General features: G+C 33.1%; 1 protein-coding gene across 4 annotated transcripts in view; it reads right to left on the reverse strand.

The window, feature by feature from the left end:
* Positions 1–24,791, reverse strand: part of LOC145276873 (tyrosine-protein phosphatase non-receptor type 9-like) — a 242,593-nt gene that overhangs the window by 156,222 nt on the left and 61,580 nt on the right. Inside the window, exon 2 of one of the 4 annotated variants that reach the window (XM_080128283.1) lies at positions 6,083–6,132. The exons of the other annotated variants lie outside the window; for them this stretch is intronic. The gene's annotated coding sequence lies outside the window, so the exon portion shown is untranslated. The remainder of the gene's footprint in view (positions 1–6,082; positions 6,133–24,791) is intronic. 4 annotated transcript variants of the gene reach the window in all.

Here is a 24,791-nt window from a genome sequence, read left to right on the forward strand (position 1 = left end):
TCCTCACTCTCTTTGAGTACCTAATTAATCATGCACTAGTCCACCACTTCATAGATAATAAACTTCTTTCTGATCAACAATATGGATTTAGGCAAGGCAACAAACTGCAGATAATCTAACTAATCTTCAAACGTATATACCACATATTGGATAAGATTGAGAAGCCTAGGGCAGTAGCCCGAGTTATATGTAAGGCGTTTGATTTTAAAATTAAATTATCTATATCAGATGATTTAATTTTAAAGTCAAAGGCCTTAGATATAACTAAATATATCTCCGTCTTATCCAATGTGTGATATATACTGGACGAATACTTAACATAATCAAATCCTTCTTAGATACAAGAAAAATCTAGGTTGTCCTTGATAGTTGTATGACAAAATGATATACAGGTGCGTGTGCCACAAAAGTGGATCCTTACTCCTTTATTATTCCTGATATTCATAAATAGCCTCCTGGACAAAATTGTCTTTGAGATGGGTATATTTTCTGATGACATCACGCTCTATAACAAATAGGAGTAGAAAACTCCAGTCTCTAATGAAATGGGGACGTTAAGGGATGATAATATTCAATGTTTACAAGAAACTTTCTCAATGACTGATTGCCATGACTAATAACAATACTTGAAAGTGTTCAAATGCCTCAAGCAACATGAATTAGAATAAATAAATTGAAGACATTGCCAAGGTTACTGTAAAGAAAGTGGGCTCTCTCTACTGTGCTAGAAGATTGCTCATACCGGAGAGTATCCTGTATCTCTACAAAGCTACTATTCGCTCAGGTATGGCGTATGACTGGTACATCTGCCACTTGTCTCTTTCTCTTAGACACAGTTCAAGAAAGAATCACAAACACAAAAGGTTCCAAACTAGCAACCAAACTCCAACCTTTGTCCTATCGTCAAAATGTTACATTACTCTGCCTGTTTTACAAGTAATGGAATGTGCTCTGACAAACTCAAAGTACTCATACCCCTTTGTTGTAAATACCCCTAACAACCTGAAAAGCAGCAAAATCCCACCCTTACACTGTAAAGATTTTTAGATGCCAGAAAATCCCCTACTCAAATAGTTTCTTCCTTCAAACTGTTAGACTTTAAAATTTTTTTCAGAGTACCTGTTCCCTGACTGTACTGGCAGAAGTTTATATGTAATGTGAACAGACATCTTGCTGCTCACCTCCCTACATAGTATCTCTGTAAATTTAGCCCCAATTAGTAGCCCCTTACATAAAGTAGCACTGTGCTTTATTTTGGGTGAAATAATAATAATAATAATAAAACTCAATCTTATAATAGAAAGATTTTTTTCAATTTGGTGGATGAAGTATAAAATTTTAAGTTAATTTTCATTAAAAAAAAATAAATTGAAAACTTTAGTGAATAAAATGTTAAATAAAACTTTAGTGAATAAAATGTTAAATAAATTTAATTTTACAAAATATGCTTTTTATGCCATTGGATAAGGCAGGTTTTTCTCAATAATAATTAATAGGAATAATACTGATCTTATTTAAGATCGTGAATAGCTTAAGAATATAAGGGACAGTGTTTTTATTTCAAGTGTTTCATTAAGACAGCACATGTATAAACATGCCCACCACCACGTGCATGTAAAAATAATCTCCTTCCTTTTCCATGATATGCATATTATAACGGTAGCAAAAGCATAGTGTTGCATTTTCTTTTCTCTCTCCTCCACTTTCTTTTTATTCCCTCTTTTCTCTCTCTCTCTCTCTCTTCTTTCATTTTGTTTCTCTCTCACTTTTTTCTGAATAAATATGTACAATTTTGTGGTAATTTTCCATGTTTAAAAGAATTTTGTCTGATTATCATTGTGAAAAATATTACATCAAATGAGATTCCTATTATTGATGATTGGTAATTCTTTGGGTCATGAATCATCTATGATCTATCTTAATGAATAATGTTATCCCTTATAAAGTCATAAAGGATCTTCTCGGTATCTTCAACCAAGTGATGCAAGCATATGACATATCCCTCATATATAGGTTATAATAGAAGCATTACAAACAATTTTTAAAGCCACATAGGATGAGTGAAATTACCAGTAAAATTTTACTATTATATAATTTAATACATATATTTCATCTTTACACATGTGAAATTTTGCATTAAAAAAGGTTATTTGAAAAGTTTATATATTAATATAAGCCTTTATTTAAGAATGAGCGATTTATTTTATTAAGCAAATGTCAAAGTTTTGATGTCAATTCCTTTTTTTGCTTTTTTACATCTAAAAGTTGGATCACTCCACAAAATCTAATACTAGAAAAAATCATTTTTTTTAGTTAAAAAATTGATCAAGTTTTAGGCTTAATGGATAAGTTTTTATAAAAGATTTAGTAAAGTGTAAATTTGATCCCTTTTTCTCATCATCTGCCTAATTGGACCCAAGGCCGTGTTACATGTTAGAAATAAAAAGGTTTTCATGAGTGAACTAATAAAATAAATTTGCATTAATATGAGTATGTCATGGATTCTAATAAGTTTCAATGTGTTAGCTGGTAAAATAAAACTTATTTGAATAGTGAAAATTGCTTTTCTGTATCGTTTTCATAGTATTTTTGTAACAGTATGTGATTCTCACCAACTGGGTACATCTAAGAATTATTAATTCCATTTGTATTATCTTTCAACCATGGCATCATATTTATAAAACATTTATATTTATAAAAAATTTATATTTATAAAAAATTTATATTTATAAAAAATTCATATTTATAAAAAATTTATATTTATAAAAAATGTTCACTTCTTTAAAGCTTTTATCTTCAGTTATATACTGTTTAAGTTAGTCTTGTATTCAGTGTCACAAAGTAACAAAAATTGTATCTACAATCACATACGCAGTCTATATTTATAAATTGACTGCAGTGTCTTGTTAGTTCACTTAGTAACACATGACTACCTTGTGTAACACAGCAGGTTGTTACACTTATCAGTTTTTTACCTTTTGTTTGGTTTCATAGAAAACAATTCAATAGACTGTATATTCTAATATGATTTTGAATCAAAAATAAATATTAATTATGATACTAACACAGAACCAGAAAGTAAACAGTATCACAAATGATAAAAAAATGAAAATGTGTCATTCTGTATGTTATAAAGTCGTATCAAAGGTAATAATTTATTTAAAAACCACAAAATAAAAAGTAGATTCAAATAAGTTACTATTTGTTTATATGCAAAGAGACAATCATAATTTGTTATTTTGAGGATGTTGCACTTTCGATAACTTGCACTATATTTTTAAATGTGAAATTAACACTGTGTAGAAAAAAATTCTTAACTTTAACTTACTAAGTTACAGATAAATCATGCAAGAGAGAATATATAAAAAAGAAAAAAATAATAAATAATAAACGTTTTCTATTTTCAAATAAAATCTTCATTTGATGTCTATCAAACTAAGAGTACAAAAATAATGGAAAAGCTGACTGAAACTTATCTATTTCAAAAATTAGAAATGAAAAAATTCTAAAAGGACAGCAGTAGATTTTGCATGAAAAGGTCACAAAATTTGAATTGCTTCAAAAGATGTTCAAACATTAAAACATTGTAAAAATATTAAATAATGTCCTATTTTCAGTTCTTTTTTCTTACTGCTCCTTTCTTCCTGACCTCGATTCGTGATACTGAGTATTTCCCCTCTTCACCTTCTTTCTGAAATGAACAACACAAAATCTCTCTCACCTGCCAAAGCAAATGAAAAAATATTGCCCACACAAAAAAAATCCAACGTCTTTTATATCCGCGGAGGCAAAAACTGATGCAAATGATTACAAACCAGATTTCCTGTACCATAACGCAGGCGCAGTGTCATTTGTGCATTAGACATGATAGTGTTTTGCTCATCATACATTGTCTACACTCCTCCTTGATCCCTGATCACAGCATGTGCAAGGTTGCGCTGTTAATCTTCGGCATATACTTCGCCGCAAGGATTGTTCTGGGGTCTCTCTATTCTGTGTTGTCTGTGGGCCAGGCAGTGTCATACCCTCAAAAAAAATATCGACTCAAGATGCTGAATGATGTGTCTAGAGTCCTGCTGCAACAACATCCACCAAATGGTAAAACGTGCTAGACCGCAATCGGTGAGCGTCAGGAAATGTTTGCCGTTAAAGTGTGTTATATCCATCCCTAATCTTTACCAATTAGCTTGTACCGTCAATTTCCCTGGTGTCCAATTAACTGGGGATGGATCAATCATCCAACATTCCTCATGTTCTCCGATAGCTGACCTCACATCAGCTTTGATAACTGTTGGGAAAACCCGCCGAACGAAATATGCAGTGCGTCGGATGCCTGGATGTCCACTACTCTTATGCAGTTTCATGACCTGACTACTAGTCATTGCATTACTCTTTGCAGCACAGGTCAGAGGTATATGCTCAGTTACGATTTTCATCCTATCGAGCCACCTTTGTGGAACACATGTCATGAGGTTTGCTAAGGACGGGACCAGAACAAAGTATATTGAAAGTCTTCTACCAGTGATTTTATCGTGTCCAATTGTTGTCAGAGTAACATTTCGCTGGTAGTCTTGTGCATACTTTAGTTTTTCCAGTGAGCATGTCCACTAACCAGTGATACACACTTACCAAGTCCGTTTTTAAGTGTATAAATTTGCACTTCCAGTCTAACACAAGGTTGATGCCCTTCAACACTGCATCAAGTTCAGCCAAGTTAATATGCTGCACGTTGTTCGTGGATCGCAGCCAACATGCATCTTCGAAGACAATAGTATCACATTCCAGGAGCATGCCGATCGCCAGGGAACTTACATTCATCCATACACTGACGTCTTGTCCATTTACACACCATAGACCCTGTGAGGGATCGCTCTGCTTTACTCTGGCTATTGTTTCTTGGAGCATTTGTTGAAGTGGAACATCCTCTGTGGTGTCGTCCCATCCTTGGGTCACGGTGTTGGCCTGTCGCTTTATGATTCCTGTACCATCACGCAGGCACAGTATCATTTGTGCATTAGGCGTAATAGCATTTGGCTCGTCATACATTGTCTACAAAATGCTAAACAAATATTTGTTTCTAAATGGTTATGAAGCGTTAAATATAGATTGTTTAACTTTTCAACTTCAATTAAAGTTGAAAGAATAAAATGATTAATAAAATTTTAATTATATAATTTAGTAGATAAGAGATGATTAAACTTTCCTCTGATTCACTGAGTCACTGCTAAAAAATAAATCACCATTCAAGTAATTCTATTGATTTAATACTCACTCCAGCAAGCAAAGAAAATAACTACTGAAATCAGAAAGTGTTAGTTGTTACGTTAAAAAAGGTATAACAGTGTGTATGACAAACCTACAAAGTATTCATGTTAGGTTATAAGAATAGAGAGCGGGGTGAAAGAGGAAACAATTGATCAAGGAAGTGCATAAAATATTCAAATTTGACAAAACTGATAATTCGGTTAACAACCTAAAACAACACATTTGTAAAACAGCTGTTATTACATTGACCGAATTGGAAAACATACTTACAACTTCCTTTCCCAATTTGAAAACAAAGATATTACAAATTCTCTACTTAAGAGTGTCACTTTCATAGTATTGCATCAAGATTCACTACAACAAAATGAAACATGTAAAGTGCCTAAGTGATTACTTCATAAAGTGGTAGGCCACATATAGAAGGAATATTTACTTTTGAGGCTATAAGTGAGAAACAGTTAAGAGGAGGCACTTTCAAAGCATTTACAAGTGGGTGTGTCATTTAGTTATTTACCAGTTATAGAAGAAAGAGAACAGTAGAACCCTGGGATACGGCATTAAAAATTAATGAAAAAATACATTACAGCATATAATACACATGTATATAATCAAATAACATTATACATAATACTGTAAAGCGGGGCAAATATCATAACCAGGAGATGGAAAAACATTGTATTCCACATAACCTAAAAAAAAACATATCCTATGGCTACCGTATCCCAGGCTTCTACCATATTATACTAAAATTAACTTTGAAATAATATCTTTATGATTTTGCTTGTAACTTTTACAGGCAGGGTGTTGGGTATCATACCTTATTTTTCAAAACTGTATCCAATCGAGGGTCACTGTGGAATACTAACCCTGACAAGAAAAATAATGGAATGAAGTACCAATAAGGTTATTATTAGTGATCATGACAAAGAATTTTAGAAAAGTAAATGGAAATGCAGTAATTGTGCACACCTTATATTCAACAAATTAACCATAAACTTTGATAAACAGGTGTTTGCACATAACATTAATACATCAAAGTTGTCTAGTTTAAATTTGATTTAGTTCATAGTTTCTAAATCACTTAAATCATTTGGAAATTTATTTTATTGAATCTTAGTATAGTTTTGCAAAATTGAAATTGAAAATTTGTAAAGTTTGCTAACTTGGAATGTGAGTGCATACAATTTAGTTCTTGTTGATAAACTGAACATGAAATTGGAATGTCAGAAGAATGTTAAGTAGTAGCCGGAATGTAAGAGGAACACTAAGTAGTTGCCGGAATGTAAGAGGAATGCTAAGTAGTAGCCAGAATGTCAGAGGAACGCTAAGTAGTAGCCAGAATGTCAGAGGAATGCTAAGTAGTAGCCAGAATGTCAGAGGAACGCTAAGTAGTAGCCAGAATGTCAGAGGAACGCTAAGTAGTAGCCAGAATGTCAGAGGAACGCTAAGTAGTAGCCGGAATTTGAGAGGAACACTAAATAGTAGCAGGAATATAAGAGAAACATTAAGTAGTAGCTGGAATGTCAGAGAAACGCTAAGTAGTAGCCAAAATTTGAGCGGAATGCTAAGTAGTAGCCGGAATTTGAGCGGAACACTAAGTTGATGGAATAATGTAAGAGGAACACTAAGTAGATGGAATGTGAGAGGCTTGCTACATAGCTGGAAGGCTAGATCCTTGCTAAGTAAACTAAATCCATCAATTTCATTTTGGATGAATTAACATTACTTTTTTATACTGTCACTATGGTTTATGTTTACTTCAATTTCTTACAAATCATAAAATTAACCTTTTTTTAAAGATCAATAAATAAAACTTTGCATATATACTTTTATATGGGTGTTGAACCTTCTAATTTTATCAATGTTTTAACATATTTTAAAAGTTTTTTGCAATAATGTATTCAAAGAAATGTTAATAGGTATGTAATTTATTGTCCTTGCTTATAACACTATTATTTGGATGCATTATACAGTTTTCTCTGATGAAGGCCCACAAAAAGAAATTTATCAAATCATAAATATAAAAAATATCCCCGTTGTGTAATGTTGTCAATAATGTATACTTTTAATTTAATAATACTGCTAAAATTCATGTTTATTTTTAGTATGTTTGTTATTTAATAATTGCAAATTTTACAAGTAAAATTTAAACAGTAAATAAAAAAATAAAATTTAAACAATCGAATACACATATTTCAGCAGTTGCATAATCAGTCATCATAATGATAAACATAATTGAAAAAGAATGTAGACCTGAGGACAAAAATCAGAAATTATTATACTATTAGGTTAAAAAGAAAGTTCTTGTGGAATTTTTAATTTGGATTTCAAATAATGTATTTTCAAATAAGTTTTCATTATAATACCTTTACTTTATATAGCACTAGCAAGGCCACCCGGCATTGCTCGGGACCGTATAAGAAAATTTTTAACATACCTGTTATTCTTAGGATAGAGGAATTTTTGACCATCTTGAATAAAAGAATATTTTACCCATCCTAGGACGGGTATTATATGTATGAGATAATTGTACGTTCCCTAGAACAGGAAATTTACAGCACATATATGGGAAAAAATTTCCTTGCCTAGGGCGGGTAATGTATAATATATATTTAAAATAATTTACATAATTTTCTGTTGTGCAAACTTTTCTGTATATCACAGGTTTTTGTTTTTACATCAGAGTGCTATAGTGAAGAAGAACCTCATTTCTCATTTAAAAGTCATACTACCTGAATATATTACATGATGTTTGGTTTTAATAACATTTATGCACATCACAGGTAGGATTTTCTTTGTTTTTTCATATGAGTACTATACTGCACAAGTACCTTATTTCTTGGGTAGGATAATGTACAAGTACGTCATTTTTAAGATATAGATGAAACTCCTCGATAATTTTACATAATTTTCTGTTGTGCTAACTTTTCCGTGTGTCACAGGTGAGAGTTTGTTTTTACATCAGAGTGCTATAGTAACGAAGCACCTTATTTCTTATATAAATGTCGTGCTACTCGAATGTATTACATGATTTTTGGTTTTGATTACTTTTATATACGTCACAAGTAAAATTTCCTTTGCTTTTCACATGGGTAATATACTGCACAAGTAACTTATTTCTTGTGTAAGATACTGTACAAGTACCTTTTTCTAATTTAAAAATGAAAGAACTCAATACTTTTATGAAATTTTCTGTTGTGCTAAATGTTTTGTACATCAGAGGGTAAGAATTTGTTTTTTTATCTGGGTGCTATAGTGAAGAAGCACATTATTTTTTAGATGTGTTATACTACTCGAATATTTAACAGGATTTACAGTTTTAATAACTTATGTACATCACAGGTAAGATATTATTTGTTTTTCATGTGAGTACTACACTGCGCAAGTACCCTATTTCTTGTGTAGGATACTGTGCAAGTATCTTATTTCTAATATAAAGATGAAACTATTCAATGATTTTACATAAGTTTTTCATATGAGTACTATACTGTCAAATTACTTATTACTTGGATAGAATTCCTTGTACACATAAATACATTAACAAAGTAAGTGAACATTGTGATTTTTGGAATATGACATCTATAGAAATATACAAACATATACATTACATATAATTCATAATGATCAGTTAATTAGTTTTGGAGTTGATCAAAGACATAAAAAGATATAATCATATACACATAATTAAAATTCATAATGATCGGTTAATTAGTTTTGGAGTGAATCCAATAATAGAAATACATAATCATATACACATCCTTAAAATTAATAATGATCTGTTCATTAGTTTAAGAGTGAGTCTAATACATACAAATATACAGACATATATGCATAAATAAAATTAATAATGATCGGTTAATTAGTTTAGGAGTGAATCCAATGCACAGAAATATATAATCATATACACATCATTAAAATTAATAATGATCGTCTAATTAATTTAGGAGCGAATCAAATACATACAAATATACAGACACATAATTAAAATTCATAATGATACGTTAAATACTTTAGGAATGAATTCAATACAAAATTCCATTACTGGATCTATTTATGTAATTATTGGAATGCAACAAATAAGCCGATATATAATATATCCTATATATTTGAAATATGACATTTTCGTTATATACAGTAAAAACATTTTTCCGTGTTCTTTTATAATTATTAGGTAACATTTAAAAGTCCAGAATATCGGAATGTAACAAAAGAAAGAAATGGTGGAACTCGAAGCCGCAATATTGGTGTTAGTAACCGATGACACTACGCGGTATACCAAAGAAACAACTGCGTTAATAAGCTGGTAAATTTAATAAATAAATAAAGCTTGCATGCGCAAACGACGCCATTGTCGTTATGCTCGTAAAGTTGTCATTTCTTTCAAGTTTGAATCCCTTTTTTGAATCCCTTAGCAATTGTTTTAATCAATTAAACACCCCTAATAAAATTCTGCACCCTATATGCAATCTTTTGAGCTGCTGCATGCCGTCAAACTCCCATCCGTCTAGGAGGAGATACAATTTAAAAACAGAGACACACACACACACATAGTGAGATTTATATATTAGATTTTAAAGAGCGTTTGTCGCCCTATCTAATCATTCAAATTACAATCGTTTTAAAATAATTATATCTTCTTTTCAGAACATTAAATACAAGATGGAACAAATGTAAATTCACACAATTTTCTTATTTCAATTCAAGCTAGACCGAAAAGTTGCTGAAAAAGCTGGTGATATCAATGAAGCGTTCGGCCCAGGAACCACTACTGAATGCACAGCACAATGTTGGTTTAAGAAATTTTGTGGTGGGACGAGTGTCTTGAAGATGATGAGTGTAGTGGTCAGCCATCAGATGTTAACAACGATCAATTAAACGCCTTAGACAAAGCCAATCCATGCACAACTGTTCAAGAATTTGCTTCTCAATTAGACATAACATATACGACGATTTCCAACCACTTGAGAGAGATTGGAAAGACAAAATAAAACGATAAATGGGTGCCTCACAAATTGAACAACAACCAAAAGAAACGCTGTCATGAAATGTCATCTTCCCTTCTTTTACGCAACAAGAACAACCTGTTTCTCAATCGGGTTGTAACTTTCGATGAAAAGTGGGTTCTATATGACAACCGGTGATGCTAAGCTCAATGGTTAGACACTGACAAAGCTTCATGACACTTCCCAAAGCCAGAATTGCACCAAAAGAAGTTCACTGATTGCTTGGTGTTCTGCGACCAGTCTCATCCATTATAGTTTTTTGAATGCAAGCAAAACCATTATGGCAGGAAATTACTGTCAACAAATGGATGAAATTCATCAGAAACTTCGACAACACCTAGCATTAGTACACAGAAAAGGCCTAATTTCCCTCCACAACAATGCCCGACTACACATTGCTAAACCGGCCGTGCAGAAGTTGAAAAAATTGGGCTATGAAACTGCCTCATTCACCACACTTTTCAGACCTCTCACCTACCAACTATGATTTTCTGCGTGAGAAATGCTTCAAAAACTTAAGCGATATCATAAATGCCTTCAACAATTATATCGCCACCAGAATGCAAGATTTTTATGTTACTGGCATAAGTACACTTGTGTATTGATTCTGATGGTGGTTATTTCGATCAATAAATTTTTGTTTGAGCTGAGATATGTTCATCTGAATTTAAAAGTTAAAAACTGCAAGAACTTTCTTGTCAACATGATATTACAAAGTTCAAGGCGTTTATGTCAAAAACAAATTCCATAACCACAAAATGCAAATCTTTCAATCAAGTTTAAAAACTGATCATCAAAAAAAAAAAAAAAAAAATCGATAGCTTGTCATTAATGGAAGATTTTAATTGATGAGGAAAGGTAAACATTAACTCAATTTTAAGATTAATTAAGAATTGCCTTGTTCTCAATTTCAAGCACATAAATCCTTTTTCTATGCAAGATCTTACTTCAACTGCATCTTGTTCAGAATATTAACTGAGAATTAAGTTCCTTATTAATTATGGCATGTAAGGTTATATTAATTAAAGAGTAATAAACTTGAACTGAGATCAGATTTTCTATTATTCTATATAGGAATGAAAAATATTTTTATTTATGATTTTTATTTAAATAAATTTTAATAAAATGGAATAAAACTGAAACTTAGAAGTTGCCCCGTGTTGCCCAATCATAAAATACACTTAAATATCTATTTTAATTTATGCAAATTTTGTATTTATTATTATATAGCAAATTCTTTATTGATTATTATATAGTAGTGATTTCAAAAGTAAAAAAAAAAAAAAAACTTGGGTGCTATCAGCTAGAATTAAAACCAAAACATAACTCAGATTATTCACAAACCCACCCGTGTGGCCAACACTGATGGTAAGCATGCAAGTCTCCTAAAGATTTTTCTCACAACTTGCCTTGAGCTATTTTTATCTTCCATTCTGTCCCCACTGAGATCTTCCAACCACTCGGTTGTATCAGTTAAAATAAAAAAAAAATGTAATAAGTCTTCTGACATACCTCTCCATTGTATATCGATACTCTATGACTAACTGATAGCTTTTGTACAGTTTTATCAAATTTACCTCTACATTCCCTGTTTAAAAAGAATGTGTCCTCTATAGTATCAGACCTGACGGAATGGTTAATTGTAGGTATAGATCGCTTCATAAGCTCCAAAATATTCCAGCAAAAACCTAACAGCCAGCCATGGTTCTCTCCAGAATGTGCTACTGCCATTGCATACAGAAATCACCATTTCCATTGCACCCAATGTAATAGATGTTCTGAGGCTAAAGCTGCCTTCAGCACTGTCAAAGAGTAATAAAGAATGCAAGAGAGTTGTATGCTCAGTCCATCAAGTCCAAAGGCAACTGAGCAGCGGCTTGGTTACCACCAATTTTGACAAATAACAAACTGGGTTCTGAATAGAAGCGTGTGCTCTATCTCAACCATCATCAATGGACCTGAGATAATCTCATCAATATCAGACAAAGCCAAAAACTTTGCAGCTAATTCTACCACCAACCCTTCATATTTTCTCCTATGTCTGAAAACATGCTATGTGACATACAAATATCTGTGCATGATGTTGCCAAGCCAATCAAAAACCTTGATTTCAGTAAAGCAACTGGTCCTGATGGCATTCCTATTATAGTGCTTAAAAAGCTTCAACCAGAACTAGTTTCCATACTTACAAAGCTGTTTAAGCATTGTTTTAAGGAGAATTGCTTCCCAACACCTTGGAAAACCTCATCAGTATGTCCTGTATTTAAAAATTCAGGTGATCAGTCCTCTCAATACAGACCAATCAAATCTCCTGTGTCATGAGTAAGTTGCTGGAATCTGTTAGTCAACCACCTCAGCAAAAATAACCTCCTCAGTGAGATGCAATATAGTTTCCGTTCTGCTAGATTTACAGCAGATGTGCTCACAGTTATATACTATAGGATTAGCGAATCTCTCAACAGAGGCTTCTTTTTTAGCACAATTACCCTTGACATATCAAAGGCATTTGATTCACAAAATCTCCAGCTATGGTATAGCTGGAAATATCTTTTCAATTATCAAATCATTTTTCTTTGATAGATTCATAAGAGTAGTGGTTGATGGGCAGAAATCAGAATTAATGCTGGAGTCCCTCAGGGGTCCATACTAGGTCCGACTGTCTTCCTGATCTACATCAATGATCTCCCAAATCACATCTTAAGATCATTCGTAAACATTTATGCTGACAAAACTATTATCTATGGAAACACTTCAAAGGCCATAAACAACCAAGTTCTCTCTGATTCTCTCTCCTCTGATCTTGATCACGTAGTGCAAAGGGGAAAGAGGTGATTGGTTAATTTTCATGCATCTTAAACCGAGCTTCAATCTTTCCATCATCAACACTCTGATCCCAGTCTGGTATCAATTGAAATGAACAGCCCTCGTCTTGGGGAGGCTTCATGTTTTGACAAGCTTCTGGGTCTGAATTTTACTCCTGATACGAGATGGAGCACTTACATCAAATCCCTTGCCAAGGCTGCTGGAAAAATGGTGAGATCATTCTATTGCTACAGTAGATATCTCACTGCTAATGCAATTCTCTACCTGTTATTTTCAATTTCAACTTGTGTAACTGATAAAAAAAACACATTTTAGTAACTTCATATTCCTATCTTTTATTTTATATGCTAAAAGTTGACTAGCAGGTTGCCTGGTTATAAAACACACTTAAATATATTTTAATTTATGCAGATTTCATATCTATTATTATAGAGCAAATTTTCTATTGATTATTATATTGTACCAAAGATATATAGTAGTGATGACTTCAAAAGTTGAAAAAAGAAACAAAAAAACTTTGATGCCATCATCTGGAATCAAAACGAAAACAGTCAGCGCTCAACATTTGGTCGTTATTTAATGCTTCAGCCACAATTATTACCATCTGAACTCTTGCCGGATGGATAAAAAAAGCTAAAAATGTGTATGCATACTTTGAAGTTAGTTAATTTAATCCCACCAAAATCAAGTGTTTATTTTTTTTCATTTTGACCTTTTAGCAGCTATTTTTGCTGGCTAAAAGTCAAATCGAAAGTAAGCCACATGTCCAAATACCCTATACATCAAATTTCATGTCTGGAAACGAAATATTCTGAGTTTGGTAGACAGTTTTCACACACAAAGTGACAAGGTCACTTATATATATATATATATACATACTAGCTGTACCCGGCCACGCGTTGCTGTGGCTCAGTTTTTTTAAAATGGAACACATTCCTCAAGAAAAATTGCATTTTGTTCGTTTATTTACTTTTATTATTTTTTGCAATTTTTTTAATCAATAAAAGTTGTTGTTTTTTTTCCCAAAAAAAAAAATAATTTTTCACCATAAATTGTTAGCTGAAAGTTTTTTTCAGGAAAACTTGCACATTTTTTTTTAAAAAGAAATTTGGCAGTAAACGTTTCTCTTTGAAAACGGAATTATTATAAAAAGAACAGATGAATGCTTTACATGAACACTGTAAATAGTTATGTGAACGTAGAGAAAAGTTTGATTCCTTTTTTCAAAAGAATGTACAAATTATAATTTTTTTTTAACAGATGTTCAGAAAATAAACAGAAAAATACTTCCATCATTAATTATGCAGAAAAATAAATAAAATGTTGATTTAGTGTTTCAACATTAAACTTGCTGATTATGCACTGTTTTACGGTTGTTGTAAAAATGGAATGGAAACTTGAATTTCGCTCCGTTTTAATCTTTCTTAATTTTTTTAATTCCCCCCCCCCCAAACGAATATAATCAAAACAGTAACATTCAATAATTGTACTTTATGTATATAAAACACAAAATATTTAAAAAAAAAAAAAAAAAAAAAGTTAATAACGAAAGGGAAATAATTCCATTTTTAAACGAAAAAGTCAGTTTGGTATATCTTTTTGTTATTTTTTACATAAGTCCAGCTCACCATTCACATTGGAAATGTCGACATTTATAGGTTGTCGGGTACGATTACAACGAATAAACACTCCAATCTAGTAGATGTATCAGAATTTTTGTAGGAATTTTTGACACCCCTAACACGAAACTGCGAATAAAATATAAAAAACTTGTAATTTCTCTTTTAAAAGTGGGTTGTTTATTTTCTTTATGGATTATACTTCCAAAATAAACTATTAAAGTTATTTTAAAAGTAATAAAAATATTTTTTTTTATTTCTTAAAAAACAGTAATGAATTTTATGAACTCATTTTTCAATTTTTAAACTTTAAAAATCTATCAAAATTTTTCTATTGATTCTATTTTTACGATATTTTCAGGATCAATGTGAAATTTTATGCTCTTTCCAATAAACCGAATATAATATTTTAGACAAACGTTTTTTTTTAAATTCACGCCCCCCCATTTCAAGTGTCTATTAAAAAGTAAATAATTTACTCACCAAAGTTTTATATATCACAAATTGAAGAGAAAAGGTCAATAAATAATATATTCAAATTTAAAACAAAAAAAAGTAGTGTTTTTTAGAAATTTACCTGTAAAGTTCGAATTAAAAACCTTTTTTTTAAACCACGTTGTTTGTTTTTTCTTTTTTTCTTTTAATGAAACCTTGGTACTTGCTCCTTTAATTGAAAAAAAAATTAGGGCTTGAATTACATTTTTCGAGTAGTTATAAGCTTGGAAAGACAGGGGGTCGAATAATTAACGCCTCCCATTTTGAAATGTCTATTAAAAAGTAAATAATTAAATTTACTCACCAAAGTGTTATATATCACAAATTGAAGAGAAAAGGTCAATAAATAATATATTCAAATTTAAAACAACAAAAGTAGTGTTTTAAGAAATTTAACTGTAAAGTCCGAAGTTTAAAAAAAAAAAAAACACGTTTTTTTTTTTTTGTTTTTATTTTAATGAAACCTTAGTCCATGCTCCTTTAATTGAAAAAAAAATTAGGGCCCGAGTTACATTTTTTGAGGAGTTATGAGCTTGGAAAGACGGGGTGGAATTATTCACTATTTTTCACGAAATTTTTGACACACCTACTAATCTACCCATGTTAGACGGCTTTCGGAATAGACACCCCTAACCTTGTCAGCATACCCGAAAAGCTATAAAAGTTGACGTGTCGAATGTGAACGATGAGTTGGACGTAATGTAAAAATGTACCGAATTTAAAAGGGAACAAAATTCAAATTTCCATTCCATTTTTACAACAACCGTAAAGCAGAGAATTCTATGCAAATTTTACCTAACTTACTGTATTTATGCTATTCTTTTTAAGCAAAAAAAAAAAAATATTTAGGTTTGGCTATAAATTCCTAAACTCATTTCACCCTAAATAATTTAGGTGACTGAAATAGGAATCTAATTGAATCTTTAATTTTCTGAATAGTATGCGAGAAATTCATTTTTCTTCGAGTTATATTGAATTCATTAATACAGACTTTAAGGGCTTTTTTCGGAATGTTCTTGTAAAAATTATTTTTTATTGTTACAAATTACGATGTTTTATTTAAATAAAAAAAGCAAAAATAAATTCTTGTGTTTTTTATTTACTACTGAAATCCATAACTTTAGTAAAGGTATTTTTTGTTTAAACAAAATAAAACATTTTCACTAAGAGTTAAGTAAAAATAATTAGTTCATTATATTCTGCGATCATTATTTGATAAATACTGAAATTTTCATTAAAATTGGTTAATTTCCTGATTTTTGGCGAATTTTTAAGTAAAGGGAGGGGTCAAAATGTTTATACACTTTGAGCATCGGCATTCATTTTGTCTGTAGCTACCATTTTTCGATGAATATTTGATAGGAAAGCGACCACGTGTGGTTAATTTAAATCAAATTTCAATCACATGGTTACATTATCAATAATCATGTGATAAAACCCATTGAAAATTTACCGATATTGTAAACACATTCTGTTTACATTAAGCCTGTAGTGTTTTTTTAGTGATGCAATGTTGGCAACTGAGATTTAAGTTTACATTAAGCCTGTGAGACTAAAATATCCTTTTCTGAGATTTAAAAAAAACCCCGCGAGATCAGGAGAAAGAAATTTCCAGAAAATCGCTAGATTTTTAACTTTTATCATCTGAAATTTTCAAAAATCGCTAATTCATCCCCCCCTCCCAAAAAAAAACTCCATATTTTAACTTCCTACAATAAAAAAATTATAAATATAGTATATTCAATACATAAAATGTTCCAGGTTTTCTCACTATATGTTTCTGGAATTATATTGAAGCGGCTAACTCCCCAGAAGGCTTACATGTTTTTTTCAGAGAGGGTATTTTTTTTTTTTTTTTGCAAGAAACAAATCATAAACTCAAACTTTTTATAATAAAAGTTAAATTGAAATATACTGCAAATTAAACATCACAATAATGGTGCAACATATTTTGAAATTAGAAAAATAAACAAAAAATCTTTGTTTTAGCATATTAAAAGTATTTAGGTTGGTAGATAATTAAATTCTACTGTATCTGTATAAGTTTTTTTTTTTTTTTTGCTGTTGTTTCTTGCTTTTTACAATTTTCGACTAAATTAAGCAGGGTTTCGACTGTTTCTTGCTTTTTACAATTTTCGAATAGATTAAGCAGGGTTGCTTAGATCGTATTTTAAACTAAACTTCGGAGTTTGGAATGCCTCCCCCCCCACCTAAAATGTACGTGGAAAAATCGATTTTATAGCAAGATTTAAGAATGGTTAGCCGAAAAAAAAGGTGAAAAACAAAACAAATAATCAATAAATAATTGTTACCAAAGGCAATAAATGCTACTTTTTTTACTTACATGAATGAGTTTATTTTATGTTTTAAAGTATTTTCAAGCGCTTTTCTTTATTTTTTAATCTAAAATTGCAGGTGTGTGGGTGCCAAATATCTCCAGATTTTCTAGAATTCCCTGCTAGATTGCAAACAAAATCTCCAGAGTTAGCAGGAAAACTGCTAAATTGGAAACCCTGGTAACGTGACAGGAAGCGGTAATAAATTAAAAAAATGGCGTATCGGTACAAAGAAAACCACCTATTTATCATAGAAAAATTAAGTATAATGTTATAATTAAAAAGAAATATATAAAAACGCACATGGATATAGTAAACATATTATACCAAAATGTGGAAGCCATCCGTCCAGTGGTTTTTTAGACTATTAATTGCGAACGAACCAAGAGTTACATTTTTATATATACTAACTGAATTTCTTTCAACACAGTTTGCAATTTGGAGACGGAATTGTTTTTGTTGAGATAAGTGATTTCAATCATGCTTTTTATTTTAGATTTAAAATATTAACAACTCCATTTTATTTCAGTATTTAATTTGTGTATTTCTGTTTTATTAAATGCTAGCCTTTTTTTTTTTTTTTTTCCTGGTACATATGTTTATTTATCTACCGAGTTGATAGCAAAAATTTTTAGTTCGTGTGAGGGGAATCTATCACCATACTTTCCCTTAAACACGTCTGTTGGACTTTTATTAAGTACAATACTTAATAGTTTGTTTGTTTTTTTTTTTTTTTTTTTTTTTTTTTTTTTTAATGGAGAGTAGAAAACGCATTGTGGATGCGTTATCGGCAGCTCCTGTTACTCTCGCTTCTTCTTATTTGTCCCTCAGTCCTCATTTTTTTAAATGAGTGATTTTTCGGACAAAGGGAGAAGAAAAAGCTGTTTTCTAGGTTGGCAGTATTTTTGCGAACAGTTGGCTGAGATGGCGGAAATTTTCTGTTTCTATGACTATCCTTGTAGCCTTGTCACTAGTAAGGGTGCTGGAGGTAAACATTTTGTCTGGGCTGACGTTATCCGCCTGATAGTCAGGGACCCGAACCTTGGATTAACCACTAAGGAGGCTGTCCTATCAGCAGGTGCAAAGTACTGGGGCTGCTGTATTGGCATTTGGTGAATGGATTCTGGACCATGCAGTAGCTTCTGGTGGGGCCTCTCGATGCCATACTAGTGGGTAATTGTTACGGCTTTACCTTATCATTAGCTACAAATAAAAAAAAAAATTCTTCGTTTCTTTTTCTCTCTTAATTTCCCCTCTCTTTCCTGCTCTAAGTAAATCTGTCGACCTAGTCCACAAATTCCGAAATTTCATCATGACAAGTTTCAAGAAAAAATACACGATTAAACCCGGTTCCCCAACTTCCAACGTAGACCCCTACTACCATGTCTCCTTCTCCAACATCAGGGGTCTTCGTTCTAACCTTCCAGAGGTTGAACCCCAATTACAGGAGACTAAACCTGACCTTTTATTTTTAAGTGAAACTGGCATTGGACAGGCTATTTCCCTAGATGAGTTTGCAATTTCAGGATACTCTAACTTAACTTCTAAATCTGACCCCCAAGATCGCCATGGGCATGGAATATGTGCCTATATTAAAGATAGCTTTCCATGTGGGAGGGACATCTCCAGGGAAGATCCTAACTTACCCTATATGTGCTTCCGGGTTGCTTTAGCTCACACTACTGCATTTATATTTACTCTCTATCGCCCCCACAACAGCGGAGTTACTATCTTTCAAAGCATATCTGAGAAAATTGACCAAGTCCTTTCTACTTATCCTTCAGCTAACATTCACGTATGTGGAGACTTCAATGTTCACAATGTCGAATGGTTGACCCACTCAAACAAGACCGATGATGAGGGGAGGTTCTGTCATGATTTCTCCATTGCCTATGACCTCACTCAGATTGTTCAGGAACCTACCCGTGTGCCCGATAATGACGGCCAGTATGCGAGCCTACTAGACCTTTTTCTCACAACTTGCCCTGAACTATGTTCAGTTTCTGTTCTGTCGCCTCTTGGATCTTCCGACCACTCTGTTGTATCAATTAAGATAAAAATGAAATGTAATAAGTCCCCAGACGTACCTCTTCATCGTACAGTATATCGATACACTAAGGCTGACTGGGATAGCTTCCGTACATTTATATCTGATCTACCTCTGCATTCCATGTTTAAAAAGGATGTGTCCTCTATAGTATTAGACCTAACTGAATGGTTAATTGTAGGTATTGACCATTTCATACCCTCTAAAAAGTTTCAGCAAAAACCTAACAGCCAGCCATGGTTCTCTCCAGAATGTGCTGCTGCCATTGCGCACAGAAATCACTTTTTCCACTGCTTCAAACGTAATAGATGTATGGAAACTAAAGCCGTTTTCAGGACTGCCAGCAATCATTGTAAGAAAGTAATAAGGAACGCAAGAGTGTTGTATGCTCAATCTGTTAAGTCCAAAGTAGCTGAGCAGCGGCTTGGTTCCCACCAGTTTTGGCAAATAGCAAACAGAATCCTGAACAGAAGCGTGTGCTCCATCCCAACTATTATCAATGGACCTGAGGTAATCTCGTCAGCATCAGACAAAGCCAAACTCTTTGTCAAGAACTTTGCAGCTAATTCTACCCTTTGCGACCAAGACCGCCAACCCCCAATATTTCCTCCTGTATCAGAAAACACGCTATGTGATATACGTATATCTGTACGTGATGTTGCGAAGCTAATCAAAAACCTTGATTCGAGTAAAGCAACTGGCCCTGATGGTATTCCAATTATAGTACTCAAAAAACTTCAACCTGAATTAGCGCCCATACTTACAAAACTGTTTAAACGTTGTCTTAAGGAGAATAGTTTCCCATCTCCCTGGAAAATCTCATCAGTATGCCCTGTATTTAAGAATTCAGGTGATCGCTCATCCCCCTCTCAGTACAGGCCAATAAGTCTCCTGTGCGTCATGAGTAAGTTGCTAGAATCTGTGTTAAATACAGAAGTAATCAAACATCTCAACAAAAATAACCTTCTTAGTGACACTCAATATGGTTTCCGTTCTGCTAGATCTACAGCAGATGTCCTTACAGTTATATCGCATAGGATTAGCAAATCTCTCGACGGTGGCAATCTTTCTAGGGCAATTGCTCTTGACATATCTAAGGCCTTTGATAGGGTATGGCATAAAGGTTTACTTCATAAGATCGCTAGCTATGGTATAGCTGGAAAAGTCTTCTCAATTATTAAATCATTTCTTTCTGATAGGTTCATAAGAGTAGTAGTTGAGGGGCAAAAATCAGAAACTCACAGTATTAATGCCGGTGTCCCTCAGGGATCCATCCTGGGCCCAACTCTTTTCCTGATCTACATTAATGATCTTCCAAATCATATCCTTACATCATTTGTAGACATTTATGCTGACGACACTACCATTTATGGTACCACATCTAAGACAGTAAACGACCAAGTTCTCTCCAATTCTCTCTCCTCTGATCTTGAGCACGTAGTACAATGGGGAAAGGAGTGGCTGGTTACTTTTAATGCAGCTAAAACCAAGCTTCTCTCTTTACATCATCAACTTTCTAATTCACATTTGTCATCAATTGAAATGAATGGCTCTCGTCTTCAGGAGGCCTCAAGTTTTGACAAGCTTCTGGGCTTGACCATTACTCCTGATCTTAAATGGAACACGTATATCAAATCTGTTGCCAAGGCCGCTGGAAAAATGGTGGGATCTTTCTATCGATCCAGTAGATATCTCACTGCTGATGCTATTCTCTACCTATATAAGAGCCAGGTACGTCCAAGGATGGAATACTGTTGCCACATCTGGGCAGGAGCTGCTAGAAAGGACTTGTCCTGCCTTGATAGAGTTCAAAATAGACTTCGTAGCCTCGTAGGAGATGTCCTTTTCTCCTCCTTGCAACCTCTATCTCACAGAAGAGATGTTGCGAGTTTGTCTCTGATGTATCGTTATTTTCATGGAAAGTGTTCAACTGAGCTTCAATCTATGGTCCCCCCTCGCCAAACTTTCACAAGATACACTCGTCTAGCTGTAAACACTATCAATAATTTCCCCCACTCTTTATCTGTGCCTAAACCTAAACGTAGATTCCATGAACAAAGCTTCTTTCTTAGAACTGCACACCTGTGGAATTGTCTTCCGTTTTCCTGCTTTCCGGCTGACTACAATATGGTTGTGTTCAAGTCTAAAGTAAATAAGTTCTTGATGAGCCGTTCCATATAAGTTATTAAATTTACCAAATTTTCATTACTAATGATTACTATATTGACCAATTTCTACTGTACACTCTTTAACCCTTATCCTTGAGTGGCCTCTGGGCCTTTATAATGTAATGTGGTGATGCCTTTGTAAAAAAAAAAAAAAAAAAAAAAATATATATATAAATAGATAAAAATATATATTAGATATATAATATAGATAAAAATATATATTAGATATATTATATACTAGCAGAGGTACCCAGCGTTGCCCGGGTGTTTGGAGGTGTGTGTGTGTAGAGGGGGGGGGGGGGGGGGTAAAGAACTTCTTAAAAATTCGGAAAAACCCAAACAAAAAAAAAACAGCCAACGAACGTAAAACTTCTTAAAAAAAAAAAAAAAAAAAAAAAATATCGGAAAAACAAACCTCCTCCCCCAAAAAAGGACAGCGTTGCCGGGGTGTTTGGAGGTGTGTATGTGGGGGGGGGGGGGGGGGGGCAAAGAATAAGCGAATTAATAACTCTGTTTAAACTTTTTTTTAAAATCGGAAAAAACAAAACAAATAAAACAGCGAACGGACGTAAAACTTCTTTAAAACAATCGGATAAACAAAAACCCAAAAAAAGAAAAAAAAAAAAACAACAAAAAGCGAAAAAAAAAATGGTATAAATAACCTCGTTTCAATATTAAATGTTTAAAAATCGAGAAAAAAAAGTATATCTGATAACTGAACAGAGTATAAAATAGACTTTGTGGTTTAGTGGCAGATGCCCTTTTCTCTTCCCTGCAACCTCTCTCCCACAGAGGAGATGTTGCAAGCCTGTCTTTGTTTTATCACTATTTCCATGGCAGGTGCTCGTCTAAGCTCCAATCCCTTGTCCCCCCCTCGCCAATATTTCACGAGAAACACCCATCTGGGTGAAACTATTGTCAATAATTTTCCCCACTCCTTATCTGTGCCTAAATCCAAACGTAGATTCCATGAGCAAAGCTTCTTTCTTAGAACTGCACGCCAGTGGAACTCTCTGCCGCTTGCCTGTTTCCCACCTGACTACAACTTGGACGTCTTCAAGTCCAACATAAACAAACTCCTGACAAACCGCCCCCTTAAGTAAGACACTATCAAAACCCAATACTAATGATTACTACAATATTATCTTTGATTACTGTACACGCAATAACCCTTATCCCTGAGTGGCCTTCGGGCCTTGATAAGTGGTGACCCCAAAAAATGGGATTGAACCTGAAATCTTTAGATAACGACGCTGTCACTTAACCCTTCGCGCTATAGACACGTGGATGAAAGTAAGTCGGTTTTTATAACATTTAAAAGGAATTCAATGCACAACGTCTTTTGCGCGTAATGACGCATGTGTAAAGCCATCTTATCATGATGATACCATTTTTTTTTCACCCCTCCTTGTAAAAAAGAGAGCCGTTAAGGATGAAGGAATGAATGTTTTTGCCCAATTTTTCGATATTTGTCGTCCAAGATGTGGGGCTTCAAAATGATACCGAACTCGTGAAAATCCGTCACCTCTGTCGAAAGTTTTTGCGAGGCATACACACACACAAACACACACACATTTTCGCTTTTATATATATACTAGCGAGGGGTACCCGGCGTTGCCCGGGAGTTTTTCGGGGTCCGTGAAAAAAAGCCGAAGCGTTGACGATGCGCAGTTGGAAAATAGTAAAAAAAAACAGTTGCGCGTTTTTGATTGACGTGACAGCGATAGGTATTCAGCAGTTATTTTGTGCGGGACAGTTTTGAATAAATGGGTTTGTTTGTTTTTAAAAACCCGCTCCCTCGTCTCGAAATGAAACCTACAGTCTGATATGACGAAGTCGACATTGACCAAACTGGCTCTGTGATTAGAGTCGAGGTTCGCTTTTTTTATAACGAAAACCGAATGTAACGCTATCAATAATTCGCCCCACTCTTTATCTGTGCCTAAACCTAAACGTAGATTCCATGAACAAAGCTTTTTTATTAGAACTGCACGCCTGTGGAATTGTCTTCCGTTTTCCTGCTTTCCGGCTGACTACAATATGGTTGTCTTCAAGTCTAATGTAAATAAGTTCTTGATGAGCCGTTCCATATAAGTTATCAAATTTAACAAATTTTCATTACTAATGATTATTATATTGTCCAATTTCTACTGTACACTCTTTAACCCTTATCCTTGAGTGGCCTCTTGGCCTTGATAATGTGTTGATACCTATGAAAAAAAAAAAAGTCCAATGTGAACAAGTTCTAATTGAATCGTCCCCCTAAGTAATCCAAGTTACAAAACTCCCACTGTTTACTATGCTAAAATCACAATGACTAATGTATACCTATTAACCCTTATCCTCGAGTGGCCTCTGGGCCTTGATAAGTGGTGACACCCATGTAAAAAAAAAAGAAACGCGTGCCAATGCGGGAAATGTGGAATAATTAACGTTTGAAAGTCAATAAAATTAAATAGAGAGGCGAGCTCCGTGGATAATTCGTAGATATTACAATTTATAGATGATATAAAAAGTTTTAAAAAGTTGTGAAGCGAGCAAGCGCTTCTTTGAAAGAAGCCTTTCGTGGACATCAAGGAAAAGCGAACATACATACACACATACATTTTCGCTTTTATATATATAGATAGATAAAAATATTTATTTATATATATATATTATATGTAAAAATATATATTATATATAAAAATATTTCCATGTGCTAAAACGTTTTCATCCTACATTCTACACAATTATGCAGAATGTAGAAACTATGAATAAATAGAATTAAATAAATTAAGTTAAATAAAACCAATCATCTAATAAAAAAAACATTAAAAAAATGAATAATTAATTTTAATGAATGTTCATTTTTCAAAGGAATATACAGATTAGTTAATCTTCATGTAGTCCCTCGCATATCCATGACAGAGTATATTACGTTTGTTTTAATAATTTTTAAATAGAAAAAGTAGGCTTTTAATATCAATGTTAGAGTGAGAGAAAAAAACTCAACTTTATAGGTATACAGATTATGTAATTTATATTCATTGTCT

Source organism: Euprymna scolopes, chromosome 5, assembly GCF_053919585.1.
Source record: "Euprymna scolopes isolate OS-2025 chromosome 5, ASM5391958v1, whole genome shotgun sequence".
NCBI lineage: Eukaryota > Metazoa > Mollusca > Cephalopoda > Sepiida > Sepiolidae > Euprymna > Euprymna scolopes.